Genomic DNA, 20,544 nt, shown 5'->3' on the forward strand with positions numbered 1-20,544 from the left:
TGCCGGCGCGGCCATTCTCAGGAAGACGCAAGTCTTCTCCCTCCCGCGGGGAGGTGCGTGGGGGTGTCGAAGGGCCAGAACATGTTTCTGGGCAAAAGCTCTGAGCTGCAGAAAGATACAGAAAGGCGAGGCAGAGGGCACAGGGACCTGCCACCCAGTCTTGTCCTCTGGCAGCGTGGGGCTCCCGGGGGGGAAGGTGCCTGAGACGGGCGTGGAGAAGAGCCGACCTCGGCTCCAGAAAGCAAAAGGAAAGAGCAGGTTTCCAGGCGGAGTTACACACACACACACACACACACACACACACACACACACACACACACCGGGGCACACACACGGATTCCTCCCAGGAAGCCGCCCGCACCTTCACAACAGCCAGGCCTCTCGGTGGCCTGCAAGGTTCTGCCTCTGCTCCTTTACAGGGCACTGGAAGTCATGGAAACGAGGCACGCCTGCGGAGCGGGGGCTCACCTGCAAGGACTGGGCCATCCGTCCCTCTGCTGTCCCTCTGCCCACGGGCTGAGGAAATGCAGAAGACTCCCTCTGCCCACACTGCCCACCCCAGGTCCAGCGTAGTCCTTTTGTTCCAGCCGGGTGATGGCTTTGGTTAGTTTGGACAGGACCCCTTTTGTTGTGAGGGTCATGGGAGAACCAGCTGGTGTGCCTGGCACAGGCAGGGCAGCAGGGGTCCCTGGGAGCTGGCAAGGAAGGGAAAATACAGTATAGGGAGGGGGACGGGGCTTGCGCCCAGGGATATTCTGGGGTGTTGGTCATCAGAACTCCAGAGGCACCTGGAGCCCGGGGACAGACAGTGAGGCCAGGATTCAGACACAGGGAGGTTCAGCCGCCACCTCGGGCAGGGTCCGCACAGGTAGAGCGCAAGCCCAGGACTGAGACTGGCACAGAGACACAGGCACAGTGTGTGGGGTTGACTCCCTGGGTCTGTAGCAGTGGCGGGTCCTTGGAGAAGGGGTGGCCAGAGCTGCACTCCCAAGGACCAACCTGGGCCCAGATTTGGCACCCCACCCATGGGGCAAGGACCCCCAAAGCCAAAGGAGGATGCAGTCCTGCATGGCACTATCTCTGAGCCATGGGCAAATGCTTCCACCCCTGGGTGCCTTGGTCTCCTCATCTTGCAGCAGGGTAACATTAGTTCCCACCCACAGAGCTGACCCTAGGACCAGAGGGGAAAATACCAGGATTGCACTGTTCAGGGGTCAGTGGCAGGTCCAGGTGTGTACACTCAAATGTTAAACTAATAAACAAACAAATCCAACCGTGAATGATTAGCAGCTTGGGCACTGTCTGCTAAGATTTGCCTCCACTGCTGTGTGACAGGGCCAGTGAACTTACCTCTCTGTGCCTACACTTTCCTCAATTGTAAAAGAACACAGGTAATATCTCTTCCAGTTAGTTAAGGAATTAGATAAGTTAGTAATTGTCAGCTGTGGGGGCTGTTCCTGTGGGTGCACAGCCCCCTTAGCTTGGTTCTTTGTGGGGCTGGTGGATGGGATTCCTCACCCAATTTTTATCTGGCAGCCCCTAAAATTCTGTGGAGCCCCAGCCTGGGCACTTGGCCTAACAGGACCAAGAATTTGGTTGTGTGGAGACAAGTCAGAGGATCTAACCCTACCCGTCATGGCTGGGCTTAGTCCTGGTCACCCTCTGCAGACAACAGAACCTTGAACCTGGCTATTACCCTGCCCCATCGGCTGGGTGACTTCTGAGAGACGACTTGACCTCTCTGAGGCTCCATTCATTCCTCTTTTGCATGATGGCAAGAATAGCCCTGGGGCTGCTGTGGACTAGGTGAGACCAGCGTGTCACTAGGGAGCCCTTGAGCACCTACTGGCTCTGCTAAGGAGTTACTCTTGGCTCATTTTCACAGACAGGAACTCAAGACACAGCATGGGTGAGCAGCAAGGGCCTAATAAATGTCAGATTGTTTTAAGGCACTTCCCTCCCTTCTCAAGAAGGGCGAGGGTGCAGACCCTTGTGAAGCCCCACCTCGGGCAGCCCCAGGCGCCTAGGAGGACGAGGGGAAATGACCTCAAATTCTGCTTATGCATTAGGGCAAGCCTGACCCCCACCCACCCTGTTTCCCACCAGGATTCCTAACAAAACCACAGCCCCTAGCCTGCAGTCCAAGGGAAGCCCAGGGCAGCTTCCAAACCCCGGGAGACCCCACTGACTCCCACCCCCCACTTGCTGGGTCCCTTCCTGTCCAGTTTCTGGAAAGGGGGCTGGCCCCCAGCTCCTGAATGTCAGCATGCGCTTGGGCTCGTGTCTGGGGGGAGGCAGCTCCTGCTCACTGCCCCTTCGTAGCAAGTTCAGGAAGAACCCTCATCCAGGCTGTTCTGAGGCATGGGATCGGAGCAGGAGGACTTTGAGCAAAGAGGGCCGTGGGCAGCCCCAGCTTCGCCTCTTGAGGCCAGGAGGACCCTGCCCCCCTCCCCCCGCAGAAAAGACTTTCAGAGAATTCCGTGGCGTATGGCCCCTTCCGGCCAGGCTGCTCTCCACCTGGGACCACGCAGAAACTCTCCACCTAAGCGTGGAGTGCTCCGGGTCATTTAAAACGCTCGCTGTCCCTTCTGAAATGATCCTCCCTTCTCTCTCTCAGTCAAGGCCACCTCATCGCCAGCCCACGATTCTCTACCCTACAGAATTTAAAAATCAACCGAGGCAAAATCATACAGCAAACACTCAAACTTTCTAATCCTTTTATTTTCATTTTGAAATTTATTTTCCCGGACTTGAAATACACCGAATCTTTAAGCAATTTGGTCGCAGGCAGAGAGGATGCCAGCCAAAGTAACCCCACCGGCTTGCTTGGGTTCAGGCGCGCTTACTCCCCAGCCCCGACCAAGCTACTTCTCATCCTGGGTAATTTTTTTTCTTAATAGTCGGCAATTATCTACCTGCAGAAACTGTCCCTGCCATGGAAGATGCTCAAGACCAGCTATTTCAGAAATCACGAACTTCAAAATGCTCTACCAATCTTGTTATATTCCCAAGGTCGGATGGATCCTTGTCTCTCCCTTCCCTCCGCCTTCCTTCTCGGCTTGAGAGCTGCCTCGCTTCCACGGCAGGCAGAGCTTCGCTCCGTGGGGTGAGAGCCCTCGCCCCCAAGTCGGGCTAAGACCCATTGAATTCGCCACAATTGGAAAATCGAGCTGCCCCTGTGGGAGCGGTGCGAGCCCCGGCCGCCGCCCTCGCGTTTGCTCCGCGTGTCTGCAGAGCGGCGTTTTGCGAAGGGGTCGCGCCAGGGACGCTGCCCTCCGCCGCCCACCTGCCCTGACTCTCGCTCTTCTTTTCGAGCAGCCGAGACTCACTCTGGTTTTGCTAGTCTGGCTCCATTTCTGAACGTCGTCTCTCAGGAAAGAACTGTGCAGGGCCGGCGTTCGGCGGAGGCGGTGCACCGCGGCCCGGGTGGAGCGCAGAGCGCCGTCTGGCCGCGCCTGCTCCAGCGGCCGGGCGCTGGGCGCGGAGACTGCGCGTCCGCCGGACCGCGGCGGCGGTGGCGGCGGGCTGGTTACTGCTGTTCTCGGGTCGAGACGCTGCAGTTCTTCTAACCGCGGTTTGGACTAATGACGGGTCCTGCTTGCGTGAACGCGCTGTTTAGTTTACCTCCACCAGCCCGGGGGAGGGGGCGCGCGCCTAGGCGCCCGGGCGAGGCACGCTGGAGCTGCAAACTCAAAACTGACCTGGCCGGGAAGGGTCGTAGGTGCCCCCTCCTGTCACGTCATTTCTCTCGCCAGCCGAGCCCTGCCTCAGCGGCATCAGTGGCGGATTCAGTGCTCTTTCCCGCGGGTTCGGGGCAGAGGACCTAGAGAGTGCCTGGGGCCGGGGGCGCGCCCGGGGCCCGCGGCCTTAGGGGTATACCTTCCGGAAACGAAGCCCATTGCGCCTCCAACCTGGTCGCTCCCTTTAGCAGTGGTAACAGTGCCTACTCCTGGGTATGGGGCCACCCTTTGGCGAGGGGGGTGAAGGGTGCTATAGGTGGGGACCTCGGTGCTGGACACCAGATGCAGCCTAGGATGCCTCCAGAGGGTGACGCCTAAATCCAAATCTGAGGTGCAGGCACTGGGGGTGCCTCGAATCGACCCCACACCCACCCCTGGCAAACCCGAGAAATGCTCCTCAGAGTGGGAGATTGCGTGGATGTGGTCAAACCCGAGAGCCGGAAATCCGGAATGCGAAGATCAGGCGCCGAAGCGGGGTCTTCAAGGAGCCCCACCTGGCTGTTTCTGGCCATCGTGCCTGAGTTATGCGGGAATGGGCTCCTCACCCACCTGCACGTGGCGACGCTGAGGAACCTGGGGCCTGGCCCAGGAAGAGCCTGGCTGATTTCCACTGTGATCCTCAAAACACTCGCAAGTTTCCATACCGGCAGGCGCCTGGCCGAGATGGGGGAGCAGAGGGGAGCAGAGGGGACCGAAGCTCCAGGTGCCTGCCTCGCGCCAGACATCCCTGAGAACGGTGGCGGTGGTGACCAGAGAAGCAGGCAGGCGGGCCACGGAGAGCTTCCAGGTGGCCTCTGCCTGCTCGCCCGGGACACAGACCGACGCCCCCACGCGCTCACCGCGCCCAGAGCCTCCCCAGCGAGCCCAGGCCTCCGTCCCGCCTCAGCCTACCCCCTCCCCCGCCCAGCGGCCGGCGGACAGAGACCTTGCTGGTTCCAACTCAATTAGCGCGCTTCCAGGGCGCCGCGGGCGGCGAGCTGCGGCTGGCTGCGCCGGCGCGGGCGGGCGGGCGGGGCGGCCAGGTAGAAAGGAACCAATTTGCCCCCGGGCTTTATCAACAAGTGGCTTAACTAGGAATTTGCGTTGACAACTCGGCACCTCTGCCCAGGCTCGGGCGGCGACGGGCGGGGATGACAGGTTGAACCGCGGGGGTGCGACCCGGGAGCCGGGAATCCAAGGCTTCAAAGCCACCCGGGGGCAGTCTCCGCCAGAGCCCGGCGCGGGATGGACTGAGGGGACACAGGCACCCGGATCTTGCCGCCAGGACAGGGGGCCCGGATGGCTGGCGAGCGCGGCCCGGTGGGCGCTGGACTGTCTTTCCCGGCGAAGTAGGTGGCCCTGTATATTTTTGTTCAAGTGGTGTTTATGTTAATGAAAAAAGGGTGAAATTACAAACAGCCCGCCGATCGTACTGCGGCCGCCGGGGACTTGCGGTGCTTGCGTCCCAGGCCCAATCAAAGGACGCACGCGCTCCGCCAGCTCCAGACCTCCCTTCCTCTAACTGGGGGGGATTGTGCTGCGCCCTCTCTCCAACCCCCTCCCCGCTGCCTCACGCGCGAACACACACACAGCATCGGGAACTCTGCAGTCACCCCTACACGCCCAACCGGGACGTGAGGATCATTCCTGCGCAGCCCTCCACCCTCCCTAGCTCGATCAAGTCGGTGGATGAGAAAAACGCTCCTTAAAGTCCTGCAGTACTCTTTCTGGAAGGCACTCAGATAACTCTCCAGGACACTGGGATGGAAATAAAAGCTGTCTCTCCTCCTCCCTCTCTGACCTCCTTGCCTCTTCCCGTCCTTTCTGCTTCGTGCCATCATTTGCCTGGTTTTTGACATTCGTTTCCTGACCCAGCTGCTTTCTCCTTTTCTTCTTTTCTTTTCCTTCCAAAAGCTGCCCCAGTTCCCCTCTTTCCATGAGAACCTCGTCCTCCTCCTTTTCCCCAACAGCTGCCCTCTTTCCTCCCTGATAGGAAAGGGCCATGACGGCTTTTGCCCTGGTAAACCTTGGAGCGGGGAGAGCGCCACGGGAGAGGGTCCTGCCAGAGAGGCTGCTGGTGGTCATGGTGGGTGGGAGCAATGGGGCCTGGACCAGGGCAGCAGGAAAAATGCACCCCAGCCTCTTCCAGACGCTGCTGCCAGATGGCCACAAAGTGAAAGGGGACTGGGCGGGCGTAGCCGGGTGGACAGGTCCTGTCTCGTCTTCTAGAGCACCTTGGACAGGGCGATGTGGGTGATCCGCACCTCCACGGCTCCTCCGCACATTTCTACCACCCTCCCACAGTTCAGCTCGAGTTTCTGGCAGGCCAGGCTGCCTACCGAGAGGAAGTAGGGAGCAGCCTAAACACCTCTGCGGTGCCTTGGACCTGGAGGATTGGGACCTCCCAGCAACATAGGGATGCCATTCCCCACCTCCCCACCCATTTTGAATTCCTGCTTTGCCAGGACTGCAAAGCAGACCTGCATGACTTCAATAACGCTCTGAGGGCCTGGGGCACCTGACCTCTGCAATCTGCTTAGCACCCGGCAGTGAAGAAGTCAGCCACTGGAAGACACAGAACTCTCAAGGGAGAGGGAGAAAGTCAGGGGCATTTGCCTGGCCAGGGGTAAGTTCAGCACGTCAGCTTTCTCCCCTGCGAGGATGAAGCCTGTAACTCCAAGGTTTAGGCATAGAAAGTGTTCACACAAGTGTGTGGGTGAGTCACAGAGCTGAGTACTGATTTGAAGACTGCCCCACCCTCTCTGCTCTGCCACCTTAGGGCTGGTGCTGAGCCAAGGGAGACTGAGGCCCCTTTGCTTCCAGGTCAGGAAGCATTGGCGCGGTTGGGGGCAGGTGTTCTTAACAGGACAGCTAAAGTTCCCAAGGAGGTGCAAAACTAGGTGTGTGGCTGCATTTGGGGAAAAAACAGTGCCTTCGCGTTCACCGGATAAAGTCCCTAACACATGCCCCTCCCATGAGAACCACCAAGACAGAACAAAGTGGGCCTAAGTCAGTTGTCGGCACCCCCCTTCTTTCAAAGAGCTACCATTTGTCAAACCCGCGCACTGCTGACACTCGCTTGACGGGTTTTTTAGCCTTGACATTGAGCAGTGGAGCGAAGAATCCCAGAGGAGAAAGAGGGGTGCGGTGCGCGCAGCCCCCGCTCTCGCTGCACGGCTGAACCGCCCGCTCTCAGCGGCCCGGAGGTCACAGGCTCCCGCCCGCCCACGTGTTTCGTGCAGAAGCGCTGGGGCCTGGAGTCGCAGCCCCAAGTTGGGGAGACCCAGCGCACTGGTTTGGGGAGCCCCTCGCGGCCAGCCGCGGCGTTTGTCAGCCAGCGCGGTTGCGCCCGAGCAGGTGCCGGCCAGTCTTCCTCCCTGGCTCCCTTCAGGCTCTCGCCAGTCCGGAGAGACGGGGTTTGCGTTGGGGCACCTCGCCCCGGCATGTAGGTGGTGAGGGGCACCCCGTAGCTGTCCTTGCGCTTCGCTCCTGGGGACAGGGTGGCTTTTCTTATGGGAGCTTTGGGAAGCAGGCTGGGCGGAGGGTCTCACGTGCCCCCTCCGGGGATAGGGGTGGTCCTACTCTGGTCACGCCCCGGGATTCCAGGGTCAGTCGCACCGGCCCGCTTGGCGCCTGCGCCCTTCCCAGCCGCAGCGGCCGGCGGCGGGAGCCCTTTCTCCGCAGCACCACTTTCTCCGGGGCTGGCGGCTGCCAGATGCCGGGGCCTGCTCTCGCTGGCGGGGCCCCTTCGGTGCTCCCCAGCCATTTACTCCATCCTGCAATTAAACTCGAGGTCAAATATCTCCTTAACGACGCTATCAGGCCAGCGGCTCATTATGGCGTATATTTAGCCATAAAATACGGGTTGTAGCGAAGAGGAGATGAAAATTATTGTGTTCTGGGAATGAATCCTTTTAGCAGAAACCAGAGCTGTTATTTACCACGGGGAACTAAGTACAGGCTCGGTCTTCCAGGCGACCCCGGCAGGACCAGCCGTGCTTCCAGCCCCTTTCCGGCTCTGCCTGCGCCCCCGCGGCAAGCCTGGCACTCGGTGCGCGGCCTTCGCGCCACTAACCCGGCCGAAGGCGCCGCCTCCCCGCTCGCTGCCCAGAGAGGCTCACAGCATGGCTCTTGGCCTCGGACTGCCACCTGAGCTGCTTGCCTACTCGCCTGGTCTGCAGCAGGAAAGCCTTTGGTGGGGCGTCAGGAGCGGGTCTGGGTGGAAGGCTGTGGGGCTTGACTGGACCTTGGGATGGCTCTGCTTCTGCTCCTTGTCTCAGGGCAGCCCCAGCCTGGCACTGCTGTGGCCTGCATGAGGGAAGGCAGTCAGGTCCCGGGTCCTGAGGAGAACTGAGCCTGACATTCAGGGGGAGGCTGCAGCCCTGCCTCTGGTCAGGGGAAGTTCCTCAGATGACGGCAAAGAAGCGTGGAGACCTGGTTGGGGCTGTGGCCCTGCCTGTGTGAGGCCCTGGGCTCAGTCCCCAGCGCAGGAAAAAGTTCATGAGGGTGTCACAAAGTGACTTCGGGGCGGCTGAAGGGAACGGATGTGTGGATGGTAACATCGCCCAGGGAAGAGGCTGGGGGAGGTTGGAGTCCAGGTTGCGCGCCTCAGGCTTGCGTGGGGCCAGACCACCACCGGCTGTGCCCACCGGTGACCATTTCCCTTGTCCAGGGGTTCTCCTCTGTGAGCACCACCTAACCCAGCATCACCAGGATTAGTGGAGACCGTGCTGCTGGGACAGCCCAGCTCAACCTAAGATGCCCACACGTCACCCCACTCCCTGCCTCCGCTCCCCAGCATCCTGGGTGTGGGGGCCCCAGTTTCAACCAGAAGCTTTAAGACACGCTAATGATGCTCAGTTGCACCCTAACAGTGTTGGGGGGGATTGTGCAGGCTGAAGAATCCACAAATTTTGCCTCTCTGGAAGTGGCTGGGTGACCCACAGCTACAAATATTTGGAAAAACCAAAGGAGGGAGTCCCCCCCTCAATGTTTGTGAAGGTCTCCGAGGGGGCTGCGTTGGGGAAAGAACACACGCCCAGTGCCCTTCCTGCCAACCCCCCCACACACCAGCAACCAGCTCCCAACGCCGTCTCCTGGTAGCAGACGGAGCTCTGCCCTTCTCGCTCGCCTGTGCGCTGTCTGCTGTAAGACCCGTCTGAAGACAGACAGTGCGGGTCCGGGGGCTCCTTCTGAATCTCAGTCCCAACAAGGGGAGGTGTCCACAGCTTGCACACTGTGGCCATCTCTAGGTTGGTTGTTTACAGCTCCGATAGGGAAGCGCCGGCTGGCAGTGCCGTGTGTGCTCAGGCAGGTCCCACCCCTTCTCTGGGCCCGTCTATGCTTCAGGGAAATGGAGGTTCTAGATTAGCTCTCTGAAGGCCAGGCCTTCTGCCTGTGGCCCTAGATGGTCTGACCATCCTCAGTGTGGTGGGCTTGCCCGATCTCTACCACCACCGCTCCGTGGAGCTCGAGCCAGGAGCTCCTCCGTCATCTGGCCTTCACGACCTTTGAGGTAGGTGTTCTCATCCCCATTTTTATGGGGGAATTTGAGGATCAGAGAGGTTGACTAGCCGGCCTCAAGGCATGGGCCTGTTCCCACAGGGTGACCATCCCGTCAGCCCCCAGAGGGCGGTTTGGGATCTGAGTGGGGGTTCGCTCTGAGGTGACTCTGGGATCCAGGTTCTGTGATGGCTCAGAGGCTGAGGAGGGACAGAGAAACGGGACGGGTTCTCACTCGGTGTGCTGCTTCCTTTAGGGAGGCCGTGAAGTCGCGTTGCAAGATGCAGCTTTTGTTGGTTAATTAATATAAATAAGTGGTTTATTTCTAAAAAACCACGTGATTAAGGGCTTAGGCTTTGGGGGCTGGAGACCCAAGGGGTGAAGGCAGGAGAGGAAGATGCAGGCAGCCCGGGCACCCACTGGGCTGCAGGGTCCCCACTTGCTCACTGACCAGGTGGCCCCAGCATCCCTCTGGGACCTCCTGTGCTCCACGCTCGGGGTGGGCTTCCTTGCTACTGCAGGGGCTGTTCTGCTGCTGGGAGGGTCCCCATCTGAGCTGGGGATGCATTTAGCGTGACAGACTCTTGGAAGCACACAGCCTGTTACTCACAGCAGGAGAATCTGCTGCCCAAACTTTCATTTTTTTTGAAGCTTGCTTACTGCCCGGGGGCCACTGCTCCAAGGAGGAGGCAGAGGTGTCCCCCTGGAGCTGTGTCCCCCAGGGCCTCTGCCCAGCCCGCACCTCACCAAGCCCCCTCTGTTAGAGAGCTTATCCAGCCCTCCCCTGCTGGACATCGGTGGCCTTCGGGCCTGCTCTGCCAGCTGACCACGGGCTTTTATAGCTGACCCGCAGGGACTGTGCTGAGAATGAAGACAGCTGGGGCTGGCGGTCCACGGGAGCCCGTGTGACAGCAGCTGCAGACCGTGGCTCACCCTGTGGGCCAGACATCAGGCTGAGCCTCCTGTATTCCACCTGAGTCTGTGCCCAGAGCAGCACCGGGAGGGAGCCCTCAGATGAGGGCACAGGACCAGAGAGGTGGTCACCTGCCGTGGGCTCGCCGGGCGAGCCATGTGGCTGGGGGTCCATGGTGGACCCAGCTCTGAGCCGGATCTCCAGGGCACCCGGTTGTGACTGCCTGCCAGCTCTGGAACCAAACGTGGCACTTGGGCACGGTTGTAAATGAGAGGGCCCGGGGCCAGGTTGCCCCTCAGTGTTTAACTTGTGTGCCGAGTTTGTGGCGACCCTTTGGCGTCAGAGCGCCTGACATTTCCCGGAAGTGCTCAGGATGGTTTTCCAAAGGAAGAGGGTGCTTTGGCTTCTGAGTCACAGGGCCATCTCTCCCACACGAGGACCCTTCCCAGGCAGGATTCGTGAGGTGACCCAAATCCAGAGGCGATTTTGGCTGCAGCATCTGATTTGAGCCGCGACGGCATCACCGCCAGACCAGCCCGTGTCCTGCTTCCAAAGGCACAAGGGGAAACGTGCTCCTGGAACTGCTGCTGAGCGGCTGGCGGTGGGGACGTGGGAAGGGTAGAGAGGAAGCCAGGTGGGCCGAGTGGGCAAGTGCTGGTTGCTGGGCACGTGAAGGTGGGGACATTCTTTCTTTGCTTTTGTAAATTTTTTGTCTGTGATTAAAAAAATAAAAATGAACTTTCTGGAGCTCACAGGGACCCACGGCGCAGGAAGAGTGAGACAGGAAGCTCTGCAGAGTTCATTGGCCAAAGGGTGAATTAAGAAAGCGCCACCCAGAACAGAAGGAATCCCAGGCATTCATGGCCGGAAGGAAACTCAGCCCAGCTTGTCCCCCTCTCCCATGGGGCAGTGAGAAGTCCGGAGAACCGCGGGGCAAGGGGCTGGTCCAGCTGGCACAGCGTGGCAGTCACACTCGGGTACCAGATCCTGCAGCTGACGTGCATGCCCATCCTTGACCTTGTTTTTTCTTTTAAAGGAAATAATTTAGTGCTTGCTGTTTGCCTTAGTCAGCTAGGGCTGCCTTTGCCTGTCGCCAGGGGCACTCCCAGTATTTTTAAATATTTTTTAAAATGTTGATGGACCTTTATTTTATTCATTTTTCACAGGCGGTGCTGAGAGTCGAACCCGGTGCCTCGCGCATGCTAGGCCAGTGCTGCACCACTGAGCCACAGCCCAGCCTCACCCCAGTATTTTTAGGGCTGTCTTAACAAAGTCCTGGAGGCTGGCAGCTTATGAACCTTAGACGTTTATCCAGTGCTGGTGGCCCAGGTGCCCACGTGGCTGGGACTCCTGCTGGTGGCCAAGCAGGAGGCGGCCAGGGTGCTCCCTGTGCCCCTTTGGTAAGGCTGTCATTCCAGCAGAGCCCAAGCCCTACCTGGTACCGTCACGCGGGGGTGAGGATTCCAACGTACACATTTTGGGGACACAAACAGTCCATGGCCATGTTCTGTGAACTCTGGTGATGGGCACCCCCGGGCACTGCACACCTGGGCGAAGCAGTGAGCAGGACAGTGAGCACTGGGATATGGCAGGCTTCCGGAAGCTTCCAGGGTGGTGGCCGGGGCTTCTAGGAGGGGGCTGGAAGTTTGGGGTCCACCACAGTCTGTGAGCGCCCTAAGGTGCTGCATGTGGCCACGCCTCCTTACCTCGGGTGCTCGCCGTGCTGGCAATGGGTCAGCACAGCTCAGGGACTCCTGCGTCTGCAGCACTGGGGATGGACCCCGGCCTCGCATGCTGGGCAAATCCTTCACACCAAGCTGCCTCCAGTCCCTGTGTTTGAATTGATGCACTTGATGCAGGGACAGGCGCGTCCAAAGCCGCTGTGTCCTGCACTGGGCCCTGGAAGTGACTTGGAGCAGGACAGCACCTGGCTGACAGGAGAGGCTGCCAGTTTCCCACAGGAAGGCAGAGGCGCAGGAGGCTGCCGCCGGTGCAGCCCAGTCCAAGAGCACACCAGCCACCTGCCTCCAGAAGTCCTGGAGCCCTGCCTGGGCGCTGCGGTGCCCTGCTGTGGCAGATACTGAGTGACCCTGACCACAAGCGGCGCAGAGCCCTGCCTGCTGGGCTCCCTCTGCCTCTCTGCTTCCCGCTCCTGTGTAGCCGCATCTCATGGACTGAGCATCCTGCACCTTGGCTGCAAGGGATCCTGGGAAATGTAGCCCCTTTGCTTCTGATAGCAGGAAAGCCCACCAGAGAAGGGAGTCAGTCGTGTCCAGCAGTGACATGGCCTTCCTCGGGGTCTAGGGGCCCGGCCAGGCCCCCACTCCACCTCGCCAGCAGCTGGAGGCACAGCCTCTGGCTCCAGACCCTCCCCCTCCCCCTGCCCCATGTCCAGCACACTGAGGAAGCACGAGCCTGTTGGTCAGCAGCGGTCCTCCCTCTGCCTGCCCTTCTGTTTATTCAACATGCTTTTATTCAACCCCAAGTGTTACCCCAGTGGTTAGCAAGGAGCATCCACGTGGTGGGGGAGGCCCATAGTAAGGAACAGAAAGGATAAGTCCACAGGAAGATGGTTATGAAGAGTCAAGGGCAATGAAGAAAGCAAGCCCGGGCAGTGAGATGATGCTGGCAGGGGGCTGCACCTGGGGAGGTGCATCTGGGCCAAGGCCTGGAGGGTGAGAGGTCAGACAGACTTGAAGCAGGAAGAAGAGCCTCCTGGCAAGAGGAACAGCACGTGCAAAGACCCTGAGGTCCGGGCAGTGTCTTCAGGACCTGGGGGAAGCCAGTGTGACTGGGTTAGGGGAGTAGAAAGTGGAGGAGGCAGAGAGGGAGGAGAGGGCCATCCTGCCAGTCTTCCAGGCCAGGAACAGTGTGGGCTTGGTTCTGATGGCCAACGGTTGAAGGAGATTGCCGTGCAGTTGGCTGTTTAGACCCTGCAAGTGTTCAGAGGCCCCTTCCCTGGGAGAGGGGTCTGTGTCTCCCTGAGGTAGAAGCTCGGGCCTGGAGAGGCTTCGGTGAGCAAAGTACTGCCGTGGGACCTGCGTGGCGGGGAGGGAGTGGCGGCCCCATGGACCTCCCAGGGCTCACGTCTGGGGCCCCCTTGCTGCCTGGGAAGGAGGCTCCCCTCTGAAGCTGGGAGAGACCCCTCAGAGGACATGCAAGAATGAGAGGCACCCAGGAACCCCTGCCGCGGGAGCCTTCCTGCCCAGGGCGTCCCCGGAGTGAAGGAGCTGGCGCGACCCCGCCCAGCCTGCCCTCCCTGATGCCCGATTGCATGGAGACCCTGAGCCGAGCCCCACCAGCCGCTCGGTGCTTCCAGAGCCCAGGGCTTCGAGCGGTAGCGAGAGGAGGTTGGCTGGGCCTCTCCGTTGGGGCATGATTGCTATGCAGCCTCAGATAACCAAAAAAATCTGATTTGCATTCTTGGAGTAACTTTTTATTGCAATATAACAAACATACAGAGAAGTCCACAGGTAGCTCATGGCATTTCTCAAAGCAAGCGCCCTCTTCTGAGCCAAACCAGTTCCAGGTCCGTCACCCCACTGCCTCCCAGGCCCGGCCAGGGCTCGCCGCCCACCGTGGGGACCACCTGCCTGCTGGCTGCCGCGTGGGAGCACCAGGGCGCTGCTCTGTGCCTGCTTCCTTCCCGGGACTGTGAACCAGCGCCGCCCAGAGGGTGGCCAGAGCCCAAGTTCATGCTCAGTGCCACGTGGTGCTCCACCATGCGGCAGGCACCCCAGGCTGCGGACACCCCAGGACGCGTCTTTGGGCAAACGTCCGCGTTGCTGTTGGACATTGTTTTGGACGTCTCTCGATTTGGAGCAGCCGGTCCTCAGATTAAGTGTTTAACTTAGAATGACCATTTTCTGCCCCTCAGGTCTTTCTGGGTGGACGAACCCAGTCCCGAGCCCTCTGCAGCACCGAGCCCTGTCCAGGTGCCATCGGGTGGAGGCAGGGCTCAGAGCTGGGTGGACGTGGCTGGGCTCTGGGGCTGAGCCCACAGCCGGGACCCTGGGCCAGCCACTCACTTGGTCAAGAAGCAGCGGGAGAGGGGTGGCGGGCTGCATGGCTGGTGGCCACTCTCCTTCCCCCCAAGTGCAGTCCCCAACAGGAGGGAGGACACAATCAGAAGTGCCAGTGACCACAGCATGACGGCCACTGCTAATGCGAACCCAGGCTTGCTGCAGAGTTGGGGCCTGTAGGTCCTGGGAAGACCAAATTGGCCATTGTCCTGCTGTTTTATCCAGTTTAGACAAAGATGGGCCAAAAAATTTTTTCTTTTTAAATAACAAGCTTTTCCAAATGACAGAGATGGACACACACAGAAGGCCACGTGGTGACCCACAGAGCCTGCAGGGTGCACCAGCAGGCCCGGGGCAGAGGCTCCCTCCCAGCCCCAGAGGAAGCAGCCGGCTCCGGGAACTGAGGGCAATGCATTTTGTTTCCCTCAGCCGCTCAGTTAGTGGCGAGTTGTTTTGGCGGCTCCTGGAAACTAGTACTGACTCATATGCTGATTTTCCATTTCTGGATATGGAGCTGTATCTGTTAAATAGAAGTCCTGGCATTAGAATGGGCAAGGGCGACCTCACTGAACCGTGTGCATGTGATACAACGATTTTATTCATATGTTCTGTATGCCAATAAAGTTGAAAATCCAGGAATGCGAAGGTCCTCTTGTTTCAGTTATTCCATTCCTTTAAACAGCAAGCAGTGTGGTGGGACAAACAGGACGAGCGGCTTCACGGAACAAACAGCAGATCATCCCATGATCAGCGTGCGCAGCTTGGAAGCAGACTCACCCAGTGGCCTCGTGTGGTGCAGGGCGCGCTTGGGGTTTGCTCTTTGAGGAGCGGGAGCGGAGTCCCGAGAAATGTTCCCTGGGCTGCCACAGAGCTCCTGCTGCTGATTCTGGGTGGCTTTGGCTCCCCAGTCCCCCGGGAGCCTGGTGCAGGCAGGTGACTCTGCCCTCTGGGAAGGGTGGGACTCCCCCCTGAGACCTGTCCAGCCCTTTTCTGCGTCTGTCACAGAATGCCAGAGGCTGGGTACTTTATAAAGAAAGGAGATTTGTTCATCTCACAGTTTCAGTCTGAAGGCTCAAGGTCTGGTGGCCCGTGTCTGGCTTCTGGAGAGGGTCCTTGGCAGGTCACAGCATGGTGAATGGCGCTGAGCGGGGAGTGTGTGGGGGAAGCTCACACAGAGAGGCAGGGAGCCTGAGGGTAAGGAGGGGCCGGTCTTGCTCTTGTGTGACACCTACTCGCTGAGTCCGTCCAAGGGCATGTGACCTAACCAGCTTCTAGGCCCCGCACCTCCCAGCAGTGTCACACAGAGGACCAAATCTCCTTCCCTTGGAGCTGGACGAGCCACAGCCACCCCTCACGAGACCCCGTCTATCTCAGGGCTTGGGCTCCGGCCAGAACCGGCTGCCCCTCTGCAAGAGGCAAGAGTACCTGCATCCCCGGAGCACCCCGCATTCCCAGGTGCTCGGCCTCGGAGTCCTCTCAGTGCCCGGCGCTGCTCTAGCTGCCCAGCTCGGGCAGACTGGCCATTGCCATCTCCAGGAGCTCCCCCTGGGCGTTGTGGAGATGTGGAGGAGCCCCGGTCCCCGTGGGGAGCAGGGAAGGGAGCTGACCAGGAACACCGGGTGCTGTCCTCTCGGAAGCTCTGCCACAGCCCGACCGCCTGGGGGGAGGGAAAGGCCAGCTCCCACCTCGCCGCCATCCCATCCGGCCTAGGCGGCAACAAGAACAGAAACCAAGAACGGAGCAGCACGCGCGACGTCCGCAGTCAGACACGGGCCTCGTGAGGACGGAGGCCTGCTGGGCGGGGAGGGTCCCCAGCCCATCACTGAAGTTCTGCTCCCAGGGGTCCTTCTGCCCGGCACATCGTGTCTGGCTGACAAGAAAGACAAGGTGCCCTGAAGGGCAAGACCAGCCTCGAGAGCCAGAGCAAGTGCTGGACCGGCCCAGCCATGGCCCTGATGGAGGGCGGTCATTTAAAACACAGCGACCTCGCTCCAGCTGTGCCTTCTGGCTTCTCCAGGGACACCCCCAGGGCCCTGTGCCCCAGTGGGAGGGACGCTTGCCCTGTGACGGGCACCAGCTGGTCCAGCCATGGCCTGCCCTGCCTGCCTCCTCCTGTCCCAGGCAGGTGCAGGGTCCCTTCCCATCCACGGGGACGTGTGCTAGAGGGAAGTTGTCTTGGTTGTGATCAGCCATCTTAACTACTGCTAGAGCGTTCGACTTTCAGGCTAAACGTCGTGGTCAAAAAAATTGGCGTCTTCATTTTCAAGTGAACCCAGAGGGCAGAACCAGGAACAGCCACGGAGCTACAGGAATTTGGACTGGGGTTCAACATAAGGACACAGTACTAACGCAAGGCGAGGGTCTTCTGACACTGGCTCCAGATCGGAGTCCCCAGCCCTGAGTGCTTCAGGACGGCTCCTGAAGCCACCACCCTCCCCTCAGGACACCATGGTTCCCATGGTGCCAGAGCCCGGAAAGTCCACGGTCAAGGTACTGGCTCAATCACTAGCTGCCTTCTCACATGGCAGAGAGAGACAGACACACCAAGACAGAGAGGGACAGAGAGGAGGGGAGACCGGCTTCCTTTAGGGATTGGCTCAGGCTGCTGTGAGGCCTTGGGAGTCGTGTCTGCAGGGAGGGCTGCTGCTGGACACTCAGGCAGGCGCTGCTGCTGCCGTCTTGAGACAGTTCCTTCTCCTCCAGGAAGCCTCGGGTTTGCTCCTAGGCCTTCACCTGGTTTGACAAGGCCCACCCGCATGATGAAGGTCCTTGGTGTTACTTAAAGTCAGCTGCTTGCAGGGGTTAACCTTGGACCAGGGTCCAATTGCAGAGCAGGGCCCTGGATTCTGGCCACATGGACAATGGACCTGGCCATGGCAGGAGCTGGCAGATGCACTCTGCCTGACTGTGTCCTCCTTCCCTGCAGGGCCAGCCTCTGGGGACTGGGCCTGTGTCTGTGCCAGGCCTAGCCACCTAGGTTTCCATGGAGGGACTGGCTGCAGCCAGGGCTGTCCTCAACACACCCACACTGAGCTTGTGCAGGGGCCCAGCTGGCCTTTCTGCCCCTGGCAGGTCCATGTGTGGATACACTTCTTAGAGCTGGACCTACCTGAGGTGGCCAGGCCATGACACATGTGCAGAGAGGGCAGCGCAGCAGCCTGCCCTGGGCCATTGTCCAGTGGTGACCCTGTGACCACACAGCTGGATGCTTTTAATAGACCCATTTTACAGATGAGGAAACTGAGGCCCCAGAGGTCAGGTAATGTGCTCAGGTACGTGGAGGAGCCAGGATAGGAACCCAGACCCTCTGCTCTGTTCCTTTGAGCCTGCGCCACATGCAGGATGTCACTGCAGGCCCCTGTGCAGGAACCAGGGCTGACAGCTGGGTCAGGACTCAGCCAGGACCTGGGCCCAATGCAGACCCCTCTCCCGACAACTGCAAACCTTGCTGTACCCTTGGCCATGAGCCTCCTCATCCAGAGTCGGGCACAATCCTCCATCTCATTCTTTGGAAAGCTTTGAGAAACTGTGTCTGTCAAATTGGAGAAACATGGAAAGAACTTTTCAAGTGTCAGTTCTTAGGATAAGATCAGCTGTAGGTCTGCCTCTGGGTGACCCGAGACAGCACGGGGCGCAGACGTTCAGCCCACCCGAGGGACGGAGCTGACTGCCCTGCGCCGGTTCAGCCCCCCGTGGCTTTGGGTTCCACACCCGGTGGCCGTGCAAGGGAGCTGGGACCTCGGGGGCCTCTCGAGAGGGGACACATGCACTTCCAATGCCCAGGCTGGGCTCTGGCAAGGAGCGCTGGGCGGCAGAGCAGCTGTCCCTTCTGCGAGTGGCATCCGCAGCCGCAGCAGCTCTGACAGCTCCTCCGGAGGGGCCCTAACCAGACACCCTGCGTGGGGAGGAAACCGGCCGGCCAGGGCCGCCAGGCCCCTCAGCAGGAAGGAGGGAGCTGCTGCCGCTGTCCCTGCTGTCCTGGGGAGCCTGGCCTCCTCTGCAGCGAGCGTGGTCACCACAGCCTGTCCGGCTCCCAGGGTCTCCCTCCTCGGAGGATGACGTGGAGGCCCTGTGCCCTCCCTTGAGGCCGGCCTTTCTGGGGATGGGCCCGAGCTGCAGCCAGGCCAGGGGGACGTGAGTCTCCACCAAATCCAACGCGCACGGAAACCGCCGCAAAATCGCTCCCTTCCTCCCCGCGCTCCGGGCGGGCGGCTCGGGAGGCCTCCGACAAGAGGGCATTGTGCGCCGGATCCCTCCCCTGCCACAAAGGGGGCCTTTCAGGGCTGCGACGGGGGCGGGTGGGGACCCCTAGGCCCGCAGAGCGGCTCTGGGCAGCGGCCTGCTGGGGCTCGAGGCTGGTTTGTCAGGGACAAGTGCTTGGCTCTTCCGCGGACAGAGGAGAGAGCGCCCGGGTTTCTCTGTCCGAAGGTGGTTTCCCTCTGGAAGGTCCACGCGGGGTGATGGATTGGGGTGTGAACCACGCCCAGCAAGGGACGCAAGAGACTGAGGGTCCTGGTGTTCTTTGGGAGCTGGGAGTTTGGAGAGAGGAGAGGAGGGAAGGAACTTCGCGCCTGTCCCTGCCAACTCTGGAATGCAAACCACGTGATTGACATCTAGCTGGAGAACATCTCCATCCTGCAGACCGCCACTCTCATACTCCCTGGAGTCTTGGGAGGGAGCGAGGGAGGGAGGACGTCCAGGGAAGGACAGCCTGCTGGTGAGGCCGCGGGAGATCTGCTCTCAGCAGAGCGTGCCTTACTGTGCGAGTGACCGCAGGCCACGCCCAGAGTTAAGTGACTTCACCTGCGTGCGGTGACCACGACCCTCTTTGAATAGAAGTGCTGTTTCTGTTTCCACGTGCTAAATGGTTCCCAGACCAGAGGCCACATTCCCTCCTGCCTCAGAGTGAGGCTGGCTGGGGCGGAGGCTTCCGGGGGCTGCCGCGCGGGGAGGCTGGGCTTCTGGCTGGTACTCAGGAGGGAGGTCCAGGGAGAGGAGCAGCCCAGGAAACTCTTGCAGCCAGAGCCAGGGTGCCAGCACCCTGTGCACATGCAGAGGAGGGTACTTTTTATCCAAGGACTCAGTGCTCGCCAAAGCCCATATTTTATTGCTGGAGACAGGAGTGCCCCACTCTTTGATCCTCCTCTGCCCCATTTAAACTAATAGAAATGTCCCCTAATGTCCAAATGACCTCAAGCAGTAGGATTGAGCTGGAGACTTTCCACCAGAAGGCTGGGCAGCTGCAGAGTCTTCCAGGGTGATGGGCTCCATCAATTCTGCCTGCAAAACCACAGAGAAGACAGATAGGTCAGGTCCAGTGGGGAGTGGCAATGGGATCTGGTGGGAGAGATGTGAACCAGGAGGGTGTCCCTTTATATATCATTAGAAAAAGCTTGAGTTGGGGGTAGTGCACACCTGCAATCCCTGTGACTCAGGAGGCTGAGGCAGGAGGATCACAAGTTTGAGGCCAGCCTCAGCTGCTTAGTGAGACCCTGATGCAAAATAGAAAACAAAAAGGACTGGGGACGTGGCTCTGTGGTTAAGTGCTCGGGTTAAAAAAAAAAACAAAAACAAGTTTGACATAAGTTTGAGATTTCTTTTCAAAAAATGTTTTTAAAAAACTGTTCCTTATAACTGAACAGATGCTTCATGGAAGAAGAAATAATTCATTAACAAATATATGAAAAGATGTTCAACATCAGTAGCAATTAAAGAAATGCAAATTAAAACTACACTGAATTAATTAGAACAAATTACAAAAACTACACTGAGATTCCATCTCACCCCAGTGAGAATGGCACTTACCAAGAGTGCAAGCAACAATAGGTGTTGAGAGGATGTGGGGAAAATGTTCACTCATACGCTGTAGGTGGGACTGCAACTTGGTACAGCCACTCTGGAAAGCAGTGTGGAGATTCCTCAGAAATCTTGGAATAGAACCACATTTGACCCAGCTGTCCCACTCCTCGGTTTATACCCAAAGGACTTAAAATCAGCATACTACAGTGACACAGCCACATCAATGTTCATAGAAGCTCAATTGACAGTAGTTAAGCTATGGAACCAGCCTAGGTGCCCTTCAACAGATGAAAAGATAAAGAAGATGTGGAATATTACTCAGCCTTAAAGAAGAATGAAATTATGGCATTTGCAGGTAAATGGATGGAACTGGAGAATATCATGCTCAGTGAAATAAGCCAAACCCCAAAAGCTAAGGCCAATGTTCTCTGATAGGAAGCTGCCAACTCACAATAGGCGGGGCAGGGAGGGCAGTGACGGGCTGCTCACTGGATCAGATGGAGGTCTGGGGGAGGGAGACGGGGTGGGAATAGTAAGACAGGAGGATGGACCTACCTGTGGACTTGCTGTTCATATGTACCCACCCACC

Source organism: Sciurus vulgaris, assembly GCF_902686455.1.
Source record: "Sciurus vulgaris genome assembly, chromosome: 17".
NCBI classification, from domain to species: domain Eukaryota; kingdom Metazoa; phylum Chordata; class Mammalia; order Rodentia; family Sciuridae; genus Sciurus; species Sciurus vulgaris.